This window comes from Ranitomeya variabilis, chromosome 3, assembly GCF_051348905.1.
Source record: "Ranitomeya variabilis isolate aRanVar5 chromosome 3, aRanVar5.hap1, whole genome shotgun sequence".
NCBI classification, from domain to species: Eukaryota; Metazoa; Chordata; class Amphibia; order Anura; family Dendrobatidae; genus Ranitomeya; species Ranitomeya variabilis.
This window is the reverse complement of record NC_135234.1, coordinates 299,747,383-299,760,148: the sequence shown is the minus strand read 5'-3', so window position 1 is coordinate 299,760,148 and position 12,766 is coordinate 299,747,383. Positions and strand designations below refer to the sequence as shown.

Here is a 12,766-nt window from a genome sequence, read left to right as displayed (position 1 = left end):
TTTTGCAGCTTGTGCATCAAGCATATCAAGTTTGAAGGTAACAGTTAACACAATTTTTTTTTTTGTGTAATAATTTTTTTGTGGGAATCAAAATGTATGTTGGCATACCAATACATAATCATTCTAATTAAAACTGTTTAAATTGGAAGATTCTTAGAGGGACCAAGCAAGGGACCCAAGAGAAACGCAGCAAGGACCCAAGACAGACGCAGACAGGCCCCCCAAGTTTGGAAAACAGATGTAAGGCTACGTTCACATTTGCGTTGTGCGCCGCAGCGTCGGCGCCGCAGCGCACAACGCAAACAAAAACGCAGCAAAACGCATGCACAACGCTGCGTTTTGCGCCGCATGCGTCCTTTTTTTAATTGAATTTGGACGCAGCAAAAATGCAACTTGCTGCGTCCTCTGCGCCTGGACGCGGGCGCCGCAGTGATGCATGCGGCGCAAAACGCAAGTGCGACGCATGTCCATGCACCCCTATGTTAAATATAGGGGCGCATGACGCATGCGGCGCCGCTGCGGCGCCCGCCGCTAATGTGAACGTAGCCTATGTATAAAGTCCCGAAAGCTGTATCTATCCTTTTGTATAGTAGCTTAGAACTCTCTTTATACTTGCAGATTCTTAGGGACCCAAGACAAACGCATCAAGGACCCAAGACAGACGCAGCAAGAACCCAAGAGTTTGGAAAACAGATGTAAGTATAAAGTCCCGAAAGCTTTATCTATCCTTTTGTATAGTAGCTTAGAACTCTCTTTATACTTGCAGATTCTTAGGGACCCAAAACAAACGGGACCCAAGACAGACGCAGCAAGGACCCAAGACAGAAGCAGCAAGAACCCAAGACAGATGCAGGACCATGTCTTCTTCTGAAAGCCCCCCCCTCACATCGTCAGCCACCTGAGGTGATTTTTTTTTCTTCATAAATTTTTTTGGTACATCTCTGGTAACATATGTTTTTGAACCCTATATGTATTTATTCTGTTTTCACAGGAAGATGAAGCAGAGGGGCTTCCAGAAGGAGGCGGGCAGGGTGGAGAAATGAGAGCAGCGGGAGCGCATAGTGTAAGTTTTGCAGAGACAGATCCTCACATAAAACACACTACACCCAACACAAACATTCAGCACAGCCCACACACAGTACATATGCCTCCATCCAAGCACATAATTTATTTATTTTTTTTATTAGTCTTCACAATCCGGGGCTCGATGTAGAGTTCCTCAGAGCACCTCACATAGTCGTCGGAATGCTAATCGCGGCGGTCACCGAAGAGTAAGTTCCTTTTTGGTTTGGTGTTTAGTAAACTGTAAAATTCATGTGGTATAATCTTTCCCTTTTTATTCTTATTTTTTTGTTAAGGCTTCACAGCGTGCTCCCGAACAGTCTGAGGAAGAGGAGGGCATTGATGTGGACACCCTCATTCAAGCGGTCCAAAGTCGGGAGCCGCTGTGGAGCATGGCGGACCGGCGCCATGCTGACCAGTTCGTCACACGACGGCTATGGGAGGAAGTGTGCTGTGCTGTTCTGGATAACTGGGAGGAACTCGGCGCTGGGGCCCAGGATCTAGCACGTAAGTATTCACACTTCATTAACTTGTGTTAGCATGATTTAATGTGTTGTATAGTTGCATATCCATGATCTGGCCCAGCAAAACTTCCACACTCAGATTCCATCTTAACAAACGTATCTTTACTGTTATACATTTTTGCAGCGCCCCCACTGCCGCAGGGCCGAGGGGTACCCGGTACCGGGCCTCTGAGTCTCTGCTCTGGGGTTGTCACGGTGGCTAGACCCGGTCCGTGACCCTGCTGAGGGGCGCCCAATGAAAGGTGTGGATGGTGGTGGTGGTGCGGTGCAGTAAATAACGAGGACACCAGGTTGCAGTCTCTTTACCTATTTACTGAAGGCTTCTGGGTCCTCAGTCCGGAATACGGTTAGCCGGGCTGCGCAAGTCCGGCCGGTCCGATGGCACCTCCAGAGTTCCCTTCGCAGGTGGAAATCTGTGCCTTCCTTCTAGCGCTTATGTGTTGTGGTCCTCCCCTGCTGTGCTTACGGGATAGTCCCCACAACTGTTCTGTTTCTCGTGTTCCCTCACAACTCGATTCTGATGTTCTTCTTCTCATCCCCCAGATCTTATGGTAGGACGCACCCATATGACTGGAAGGCTCGGAGCTCTTCCGGGACCCTAGAGTCGCCCCTCTCCACAAGTTGCCCCCTATGTCTGCGTAGGTGATGTAGGTGAGACAGCCAGTCTATAGCTCTCTGCCCTGCCGTTGGTTTGAAGTAATGCTTAGAGCCCTGTACTTCCTCGGCGTTCCGGCCACCGGTTAATTACGCCTCAGTAGGATGTTGCCTCGGTCTAACAGCACGACTCCTACTGGCATTCTCCTAGTTGCGTTGATCTCGTTTCTCACTCAGCACAATAAATCTCGCTTCTTGTCCTTTCTTAGGGCACCGCCGCTATGAAGTGCAGGCGCGGTCCCGTAGCTTTCTCTCTGATTGCCAGGCCTCTGTCAGGATCCCACCCCTGACAGGGACCCTACTGAATCTTCCCCTACAACACCCTCTGCCACAAGGTGTTGCCTGGTTCCAACCCAGTCAGCGTTCTCTTTAACTTCCTGCCTAACCCCCAGTTTTACCAGACTGTGAGGAGTGGCCTAATGAATAGAACCCTTAGCTCCCCCTGGAGGCCAGACTGTGAAATGTATTGGTGTATGTGATACCTGGTCAGATGAACTCCTTCAGTGCCATCAGAAGTACCATAGCCCCCCTTAGCGGCGGAGCCACAGTACTGCAACGACCAGGACTCTGGGGCGCTGCGCTGCACTCCCCCCCGGTTAAATCCAGTACTCCTGGACTGGGAAGAAAACAACAATACATGTCAGCAAAAAGACATACAATTTTTGAAAATGCAAGTACAAGTCAACTTTGTAACAGAGCTTCCCTTTATGGGAGGTGAGGACACTTGAACGTTACAAACATGGTTAAATACTTTTTAAATAACTTTACTATAAATAACTTTTCTTACCCAACCGGGTATTCTACTGAGTGCAAATTCTGAACAATAATCCAACTTTGCCTTTAAGGACGTACTCGCTAAATCCACTAAAGACCTTCTTATATCACATATAAGGCTAATTAACTATTATGCATTCTCCTACTTTAAGTCTGCAGGACCGCCTGTCCTAACTGCTCCAGACCTACTGCCTCTCCTTTCTGTTACAGGACCGCTCCTTTCCGCCCGAGCCTACTGTCCTTCCACTACTATACACAGTATAGAACATATCATTTTTCTTTCAGTTTAAGATCACTGAGCCATCTCTATATGGCTCCTAGGAGGACTCACTACTAACCCCTATGGGTTCACTTCCTGTCCTCATTCTTCTATTAACATTATTGAACATTTCTTACAATCAACTAGTTAGTTACATTTAACTTTCACATATCAACATTATCAATACTTTCTTTTCAAGACATTATTGCCATTCAACCATCTTAAGGCAACACTGTTCATAAGTGCAGGATGTGAACATCCCCTTTAAGAGGGGACCAAGACTCTTTGAGGTAGTGCCACTTCTCAAGCCACAAGTCCGTATGCAGCAAGGACTCCAGTGCAAGTTACAAGAACCGTATCTTCGCAAAGAGTCCGTCTTTTATGTAAAACCAGTAGAGAGCACCTTTAAGAAGGTGCAAACTATGTACAAGGAGTCTGTATCATGCATTGTTCATGATTCAGCAGTTCTTTGATAACTTGTGCAAAACGTAGAAAACAAACAAAAACAATAGGGATCCCGGGTCAACAAAGGGATCCCTTTAAGAGTTAACCCTGGACGGGTTTTAGCAGCAAAATAGCAAAGAAAAACAATGAACTATTTACAGTCATTAAAGCATTTTTGCTTACTCTGATGGTGGCTGTGCAGGGGGTGGTCTCTGATCCGTGGCCGATGCGGTGTCAGTACCAGTGGTTGATCTCTCAGGTGCCGTCAGATCACTCGGTGTCTGGATCTGAAGGCTAACCCTGCTTGCAAGCTCGGCGGCTGCTACAAGGCGGACGGTGGTGATAGTAATGAGATCTGTCAAATCTAGATCAATCGGGGTCACGGCAACAGGTGACGCTCCCTCAGGCTCACACCGGTGGACGTTCCGAGCGCACCATCCTTGTGCATTCCGGCGGTGAGTGTAGGTTACCTGATCCCCCCTTTGCAATGGGTCACCATCTCGACTGCAGCAGGGAGTTTTTACGTTGTAGCTAGTAACGAAGACGTCAGTTGGTAGTCCCGGTTCCTGTATGGAGCCCCAACCCCTCTTCGGGTGGAAGGCTAGCACAGTCCCCCGCTTTACCACGTCATTCCTGTTGTGCGCAGGCTTCCTGCGTTGCGTCTTCGGCATATCAGATTGCTCTGTTTCGTCTCGGTTTTTCCAGTGTTGGATCAGACATTGTTTATACTGTTCCCAAGTGAGCACAGCAAGGGTGAGGCTCTCCCCCGGAGCTCCATATGGCTCGTTCCAGGGGGTGTCCCACCGGAGGATCACCCCATCTGGGCCCACATCTATAGGTTCCCCCATCTTGGTCGGTAGGGGAGGTACCAGCTTCCCCATCACGTCGGGGGTGAGGACCACCCGTTCCACCGTAAAAGCGCGGTTATTGTTGCTGGGGTGAGGAGCGGTCACAGGAGCGGGATCGGTCAGGGGAGCCGGATCGGTCGGGAGAGCAGAATCGGCCGGGGGAGTAGGGGTGCCGCCCATACCTGCGCCTGATGTGATTCCACCGATGTCGATCTGTTCCGTTGACGAGGACACTGGAATCGGCTGCAGCCCGGACCGCAGCTCTTCCGGAGTGGCCTCTTGATGTGGCTCCGCCCTCCATGGTTCCGTGGCTGGGATAGGTAGGCCCGGCTCCTCCACTGGCGGCTCCAAGGAGTTCAGGTCCTTCACCGGCGGTGGACGCGAGTCCGCCTCTGATGGGTGAGGGCAAGCCGGGATCACCTCGCCGTTGCTCGGGCACTTGCTGCTCATCGTCGCTGTCTGGCATTCGGCGGCAGCGCATGCACCTGGCTCCGCCATTTCTCCGAGGTCGGGCTCCCTCTTCACCTCGTTCCCGCCATTGCAAATCAGGGGGCGGTTCTCCTCGGCTGCTGGGCAAGTCGTCATCCCGCAGCAGAAGTCGGAGGGGGCGGTCGCTACTCCTGGCGCCGCTTTGGTAGTCTTCTCCCATAGCACGCCCTCCTTCTCCCTCTGCGCTCTCTGTGGCGCTGCAATGGCGGCGGGTTTTGGCGGGAATTTTGGCGGCAAGTAGCACAGCACAGTCTTTGCAATAAGTCACAGTCCAAGTATAATAAAGTACAATTCCAAGGCACACATGACCTGATTCTTCAGGTTTAAGTAGATCCTGTTTGTGACGCCAAGTTTGCAGCGCCCCCACTGCCGCAGGGCCGAGGGGTACCCGGTACCGGGCCTCTGAGTCTCTGCTCTGGGGTTGTCACAGTGGCTAGACCCGGTCCGTGACCCTGCTGAGGGGCGCCCAATGAAAGGTGTGGATGGTGGTGGTGGTGCGGTGCAGTAAATAACGAGGACACCAGGTTGCAGTCTCCATACCTCTTTACTGAAGGCTTCTGGGTCCTCAGTCCGGAATACGGTTAGCCGGGCTGCGCAAGTCCGGCCGGTCCGATGGCACCTCCAGAGTTCCCTTCGCAGGTGGAAATCTGTGCCTTCCTTCTAGCGCTTATGTGTTGTGGTCCTCCCCTGCTGTGCTTACGGGATAGTCCCCACAACTGTTGTCTGTTTCTCGTGTTCCCTCACAACTCGATTCTGATCTTCTTCTTCTTCTTCTCGTCCCCCAGATCTTATGGTAGGACACACCCGTATAATGGGAAGGCTCGGAGCTCTTCCGGGACCCTAGAGTCGCCCCTCTCCACAAGTTGCCCCCTATGTCTGCGTAGGTGATGTAGGTGAGACAGCCAGCCTATAGCTCTCTGCCCTGCCATTGGTTTGAAGTAATGCTTAGAGCCCTGTACTTCCTCGGCGTTCCGGCCACCGGTTAATTACGCCTCAGTAGGATGTTGCCTCGGTCTAACAGCACGACTCCTACTGGTATTCTCCTAGTTGCGTTGATCTCGTTTCTCACTCAGCACAATAAATCTCGCTTCTTGTCCTTTCTTAGGTCACCGCCGCTATGAAGTGCAGGCGCGGTCCCGTAGCTTTCTCTCTGATTGCCAGGCCTCTGTCAGGATCCCACCCCTGACAGGGACCCTACCGAATCTTCCCCTACAACACCCTCTGCCTCAAGGTGTTGCCTGGTTCCAACCCAGTCAGCGTTCTCTTTAAAGAAGTTGTCCACTACTATAAAGTTTTTTTTTTTTTTTCATAAATCTTGCTATTATGTGCCACTGAAAACATCTACTGTGTTTATTTTAACAATATTACCTGTTATCATGCTGTAGCAGCACATCTTCAGTGCTGGATTCAGCTCTCATGGGGTTAATCGACTACTTCCTTATTGTGCCCTAATACTACAAGTTCCATGATGCTTTGCACTGTCCTCTAAGCCCGAACTTAGCACACCCACTCCAAAACACACCCAAACCCCTCCCTCCTCTTCCCCCTCTATCTTCAGGCTGATGAGGAGAGGTCACATCTTGGTCACAAGCTGTAAAGCAGCACCAAGCACTGCACAACCATGGTGATCAAGCTTTTAGCTTTTTTTTCTTTCTCATCTATTTCATAGTATATATAGTTTAGTATACATATGATATACTGTAAAGAGATCCTACTGCGTATATGTCTTAGATATGTAAATTACACAGTACATGTGTGGTTATATGTGTCCATCTACATACGCTTGTGTGCATGTATATATATTATGTGTGTTCTTATTTTACACTATTTGTGCTCATATACAGGAGAGGCCCCAGTTTCAGAAACAATATATGGGCCATTTGCAGAAATAACAGCTCATCCTAAGTCACAATTCCACCTGCTTTCGAGGTAGAAATGGCCCCCATTGCATTTTAGCTGCACAGATTGCACCAATATGCGATCACACCTTTTATATACACACCAATATATACTTCTATGTGTATGTATGGAATAAATTATTTATTCATATACATACACTTTAATATTTTGTTGCAGTGATATATACATACATATAGAACTTTGAAGGGTTTGTCCACTATTCTAACAACCCCCTCTCAGTCTGTACGTTTACTAGATTCCAGTGCCTGCACGTTCCAATAGTGTCGGCGCGGTGTCTCGCAGCGATTGTACCCTGTGGTCAATCAGTGGCCGCATCACTCTCACCACCTTCTAAGCAAACTCTTTTATCTGTAGGAAGTGAGTGTTGCTGCATTTTTTTTAAGAATTACCAAATGTAAGCCACTTCTTCCTAAGGCGAAGACAGTGAAGCAGCCACTGATTGTCCACAGGGTTCACATAATGACACTGACACAAATTCTCCGTGAGAGAAACCGTGGTGACAACATTGGGAGTATTCAAATCACATCCTTGTATTCACTCTCTGAGTGTAATATGAGTAACCAAAAATCTGCATTCACACTGAGAAATTACAGATTTGTAGACTGTAGTCTACACTGTGCATTTTATAGATTCAAAACAGTTTTAGTATCATATATTAAAGGGATTGTTCAGTACTTGTCCATTACTTTATATTTATGGTCTTTACTTTGGTTATGTCATCACTGGGATTGCGATAACCATATCTTCCACCCTCACCGATGATGCGTTTTTATAGAAAAAAAACTGAAAAAACACCCACCACCATCACGGTGATAAAGGGATCCAAACCCTAACCCTACCCCTAACCTCACCCCTAACCGTTTAATGAACATTTTCTGACAGTCATAGTGCCACGATATTTCAGTGCCACGTATATAAGTGCCACGTATATAAGTGCCACGTATGTAAGTGCCACGTATGTAAGTGCCACGTATGTGCCACGTATTTCAGTGCCACGTATTTCAGTGCCACGTATTTAAGTGCCACGGATTTAAGTGCCACGGATTTAAGTGCCACGTGCCACGTATGTAAGTGCCACGTATGTAAGTGCCACGTATGTAAGTGCCACGTATGTGCCACGTGACACGTATTTCAGTGCCACGGATTTCAGTGCCACCTATTTCAGTGCCACCTATTTCAGTGCCACGTATATAAGTGCCACGTATATAAGTGCCACGTATGTAAGTGCCACGTGCCACGTATATAAGTGCCACGTATGTAAGTGCCACGTGCCACGTATTTAAGTGCCACGTATGCAAGTGCGATGTATGTAAGTGCCACGGATTTAAGTGCCACGGATTTAAGTGCCACCTATGTAAGTGCCACGTATTTCAGTGCCACGTGCCACATATTTCAGTGCCACGTACGTAAGTGCCACGTATTTCAGTGCCACGTATTAAAGTGCCATGTATTTCAGTCCCACTCCCGTGTAGCGGTGGGATATGGGGTAATAAGGGGTTAATGTCACCTTGCTATTGTAAGGTGACATTAAGCCGGGTTAATAACGGAGAGGCGTCAATAAGACGCCTATCCATTATTAATCCAATACTAAAAAAGGGTTAATGAAACACACACACATTAGGAAAAAGTATTTTAATATTCTTCATTTAACCATACTTACCATACTCCAGCACCTGCAAAAAAGTAAAATAATAAACCGTATACTACCTGTCCGCCGTAGTCCAATTAATAACGAGTGTCCCACGACGATCTCCCCTATAGAACAGTGACATTGGGTAGTGTCACTGCTCTATAGGACCCTCAGTGACACACTGACAGAAGACAATGGCTCCTGCAGTGCATCACTGAGGTTACTAAAGTTCACTGGTCTCACTTTATGGCAAAAAGCTGCATGGGAACTTTCTCATACAGCATGCCATAAAGTGAGACTAGGGACTATTTTCTCACAGGGGTGTAGGAATACATTGTGGGGAATACATTGTGGAAGGATACCTTCCTCCCCTCATTGTGTTCCTGGAGCCCCTGGAGAGTGGTTGCATCAGCAGAGGCTCCTGCTCTCCACGGGAGATTGTCGTGGGACACTCGATTTAATTGGATTTCTGCGGATCAGGGAGTATAGTGTTTGTTTATTATTTTAATATTTTTTACAGATGACAATGGCTTCGGGGATCAAAGTGACAAGTGATGGTGAGTATGTAATCTATGTTATATGTACTGTATGTCTGTTGTATGTACGTACTGTATGTGGCATGTTTCATGTCGCATGTCACATGTTGCATGTCGTCGCATGGTGCATGTCGCATGTTGTCGCATGGCGCATGTCGTCGCATGGTGCATGTCGACGCATGGTACATGTCGTCGCATGGTGCATGTCACATGGTGCATGTCGTCGCATGGTGCATGTGTCGCATGGTGCATGTCGTATGGTGCATGTCGTCGCATGGTGCATGTCGTCGCATGGTGCATGTCGTCGCATGGCGCATGTGTCGCATGGTGCATGTCGTCGCATGGTGCATGTCGTCGCATGGTGCATGTCGTCGCATGGTGCATGTCGCCGCATGGTGCATGTGTCGCATGGTGCATGTCGTATGGTGCATGTCGTCGCATGGTGCATGTGTCGCATGGTGCATGTGTCGCATGGTGCATGTCGTCGCATGGTGCATGTCGTCGCATGGTGCATGTCGTCGCATGGTGCATGTCGCCGCATGGTGCATGTTGTCGCATGGTGCATGTCGTCGCATGGTGTGTATGTACTGTGTTTTTTGTTTTTTTTTTAACATTCAACACATTAGCCGGATGATGGGACTACTACTGTCCCATCATTGGCTAATGTGTCACTCACTGTCAGTGTAGCAGGCAGAGCCCGATGGGACTTGTAGTCCCATCGGACGATGCCTGCACACACACGCACAGCGCCGACACACACACACACACGCACAGCGTCGGCACACGCACACACAGCGCCGGCACACACACGCACAGCGCCGGCACACACACGCACAGCGCCGGCGGGCAGAAGCGCCGGCGGTCACAAGCACCGGCACCGGCGGGCAGAAGCACCGGCGCCGGCGGGCACATGCACCGGCGGGCAGAAACACCGGCGCCGGCGGGCACAAGCACCGGCAGACCCCCGGCGACCGAAGCACAGCCCAGCCACACATCATGATCCCAGCACTGAGCAGTGAGCACACACAGCCCCGCCCGCCCCCAGCACAGCCCTGCAGGCAGCCCCCAGCACCGCCCACAGCCCAGTCACTCTTGCTGAGTGACTGCTGACTGTGGGGGCTGGTCACGCCTGCTGCTGACGTCACGTCAATTTTCAGAGCCTGGAAATTGACGTGACGTCGGCGGAAATGAGCGGCGGCTGCAGTCTGGGGGTCATGTGACCCGGACTCAGCAGGAGGAATAGCGCCGCTCACAGGCGAAAACGTCAACAGAAGGTAATGGCACAATTCATTAGGGGCCCCGGGGGGGTACATTGGGGGGTTAATTGAAAGTAGTGGACAACCCCTTTAACTTCCTGCCTAACCCCCAGTTTTACCAGATTGTGAGGAGTGGCCTAATGAATAGAACCCTTAGCTCCCCCTGGAGGCCAGACTGTGAAATGTATTGGTGTATGTGATACCTGGTCAGATGAACTCCTTCAGTGCCATCAGACGTACCATAGCCCCCCTTAGCGGCAGAGCCACAGTACTGCAACGACTAGGACTCTGGGGCGCTGCATTTTCATTAACACAGCGGAACACAATAATAGACAGTACGAAATATGCCTATTCACAGAAATAACGTGTAATAACAAACTTTCCCTCACTGTCCCTATCCACACGTTACCAGTTCCTTTGCTCCAAGAGGTTATCTTCCCACGTCGCAGGCCTGTCTGTCACTGCAGGGAGACGTTCCAGCCGATGAGAAAACAACAGAGAGTGAACAAAACTCTGTCTCTCAGGTCCAGACTGTAATCCTTGGGGTTCAGCAGATAAGGGTGGAATGTTCGGCCTCTCAACAGAGGACCCGCTTACAGTTCATGGGCTCCAGGATCTGCGAAGATGTCACCGCTGAGTGCTCTGCATTGTGGGAGCTGGGAACAATCTGGATGTCAGTTTCCAAGAGAGAGAGATCTTCCAGGCAATCCTCTATATCGCATCAACAGGAGGAGGCCAGCACACACAAACTTCTCTCTGCACCGACTGGTTTCCCGGGCTCTTCTTCTTCTCCCTTCCCTTCCTGGTCACATGACATAACAGGGGGGAGTTTAGCCAATACAGTTTGTTTCTCTGTAATCACATTCGGCATAGGTATAACTTCTGGCCACAAGGGGGCAGTGTCTGTCACAGATTCTATGTCAATGATAACAGAACAGTCACAGCCGGCCAGCTCACTACACGCCCCCCCACTTGAAGGTTGGCAGTCCCTGTCAACGACTGACTCCAGTTCGGCGATGGCTGTGGAGGTTGTAGGACCCGGCTGTGAAAAGGGCCACACATATTGGTCTCTGTAGGACTGTCCCGGGGGCACTCCTGCGGTGGTCCGCGCTGTCCGCCTAACGGGTGCTAGTCTCTCTCCCCGATCAGTCACTCCACTCTCCGCCCCAGTCGGTAAGTCAGTCGAGGAGGTAAGGGGTTCAGACGCGTCAGTCAGGCGAGCAGGGGTAGGGATGTCTTCCACCTCTACATCCCCGGTATCGGTGTCTCCCACAGTATTAGTGATATCCGTCTCTCTAGGCATTATAGGAGGGGAGTCAGGCTGAGAACGACAGGGGCGCAACATGTTATGGTGCAGGGTGCGGAGGCTGCCGCTGTCTTCGCCTTGTACTTGGTAGACGGGACCACCAGGGTACGGGTGTCCAACTATTCGATAGACTTCGGTCTCCCACTTGGGCCGGAGTTTTCCTTGCGGTTTCATTATACGAACTAAGACTAGTTGACCCACACGCAGTAGGTCTTCTTGTATTGGAAGTGGATCAGCGTGGACCTGGTCCTGGATCTGCTGTTCCACCAGCCGGTAGACAGTTTCCATCCTTTGACGGTGTGCTTGTAGCCAGGAAGGATAGGTACCACAGGTGTCTTCATCAGAGTTAGACAGGTGTAGCTCATGGATGCCTTTGCCTGGGCGGCCAAAAAGGAGGGTGTAAGGCGTGTATCCGGTGACAGAATGGACTTGATTGTTATAGGCCCACAGCAGTTCTGGGAGGAATCGAGGCCAGTCTGTTGTGAATTCTGTTTGTGGGCTCCCCCGGTGGTGTTTGATGGTAGTGCCACTTGTGTGCTTTCTGCTATCTCTGCTCACCTGTTGCCACCCATTAGGGGAGTTTCCTATTTAAGGCTGCTTGGCTGTTAGTCCTATGCCGGCCAACAATGTATCAGTAGCATTCTGTTGCATTCTCCTGCCTCAAGTTCCTGTTCAGCTAAGTTGAATTTTGTTTTGAGTTTATGCTAACTTCTTGTCCAGATTGCAGTAATGTGTCTCGCTGCAGCTGGAAGCTCTTGTGGACAGAAATTGCCACTCCAAGTGGCATGAGTTGTCACTGGAGTTTAAAGTAATTTCTGGATGGTGTTTTTGAGTAGTGTTTTAAGTTGACCGTGAAGTAACACTTTCCTGTCCTTCTGCTATCTAGAAAGCGGACCTCTCTATGCTAAACCTGCTGTTCATCCTACGTATGTCATTTCCTCTGAACTCACCGTCAATATCTGTGGGGGGCTGCTATCTCCTTTTGGGGTACATCTCTGGAGGTAAGACAGGCCTGTATATTCCTCTGATAGGGGTAGTTAGATCTCCGGCTGGCGCGTGGTGTC

General features: G+C 49.8%; 1 protein-coding gene across 4 annotated transcripts in view; it reads right to left on the bottom strand.

The window, feature by feature from the left end:
• NKAIN1 (sodium/potassium transporting ATPase interacting 1) overlaps positions 1-12,766 on the bottom strand; it is a 242,880-nt gene that overhangs the window by 107,482 nt on the left and 122,632 nt on the right. The window lies entirely within an intron of this gene.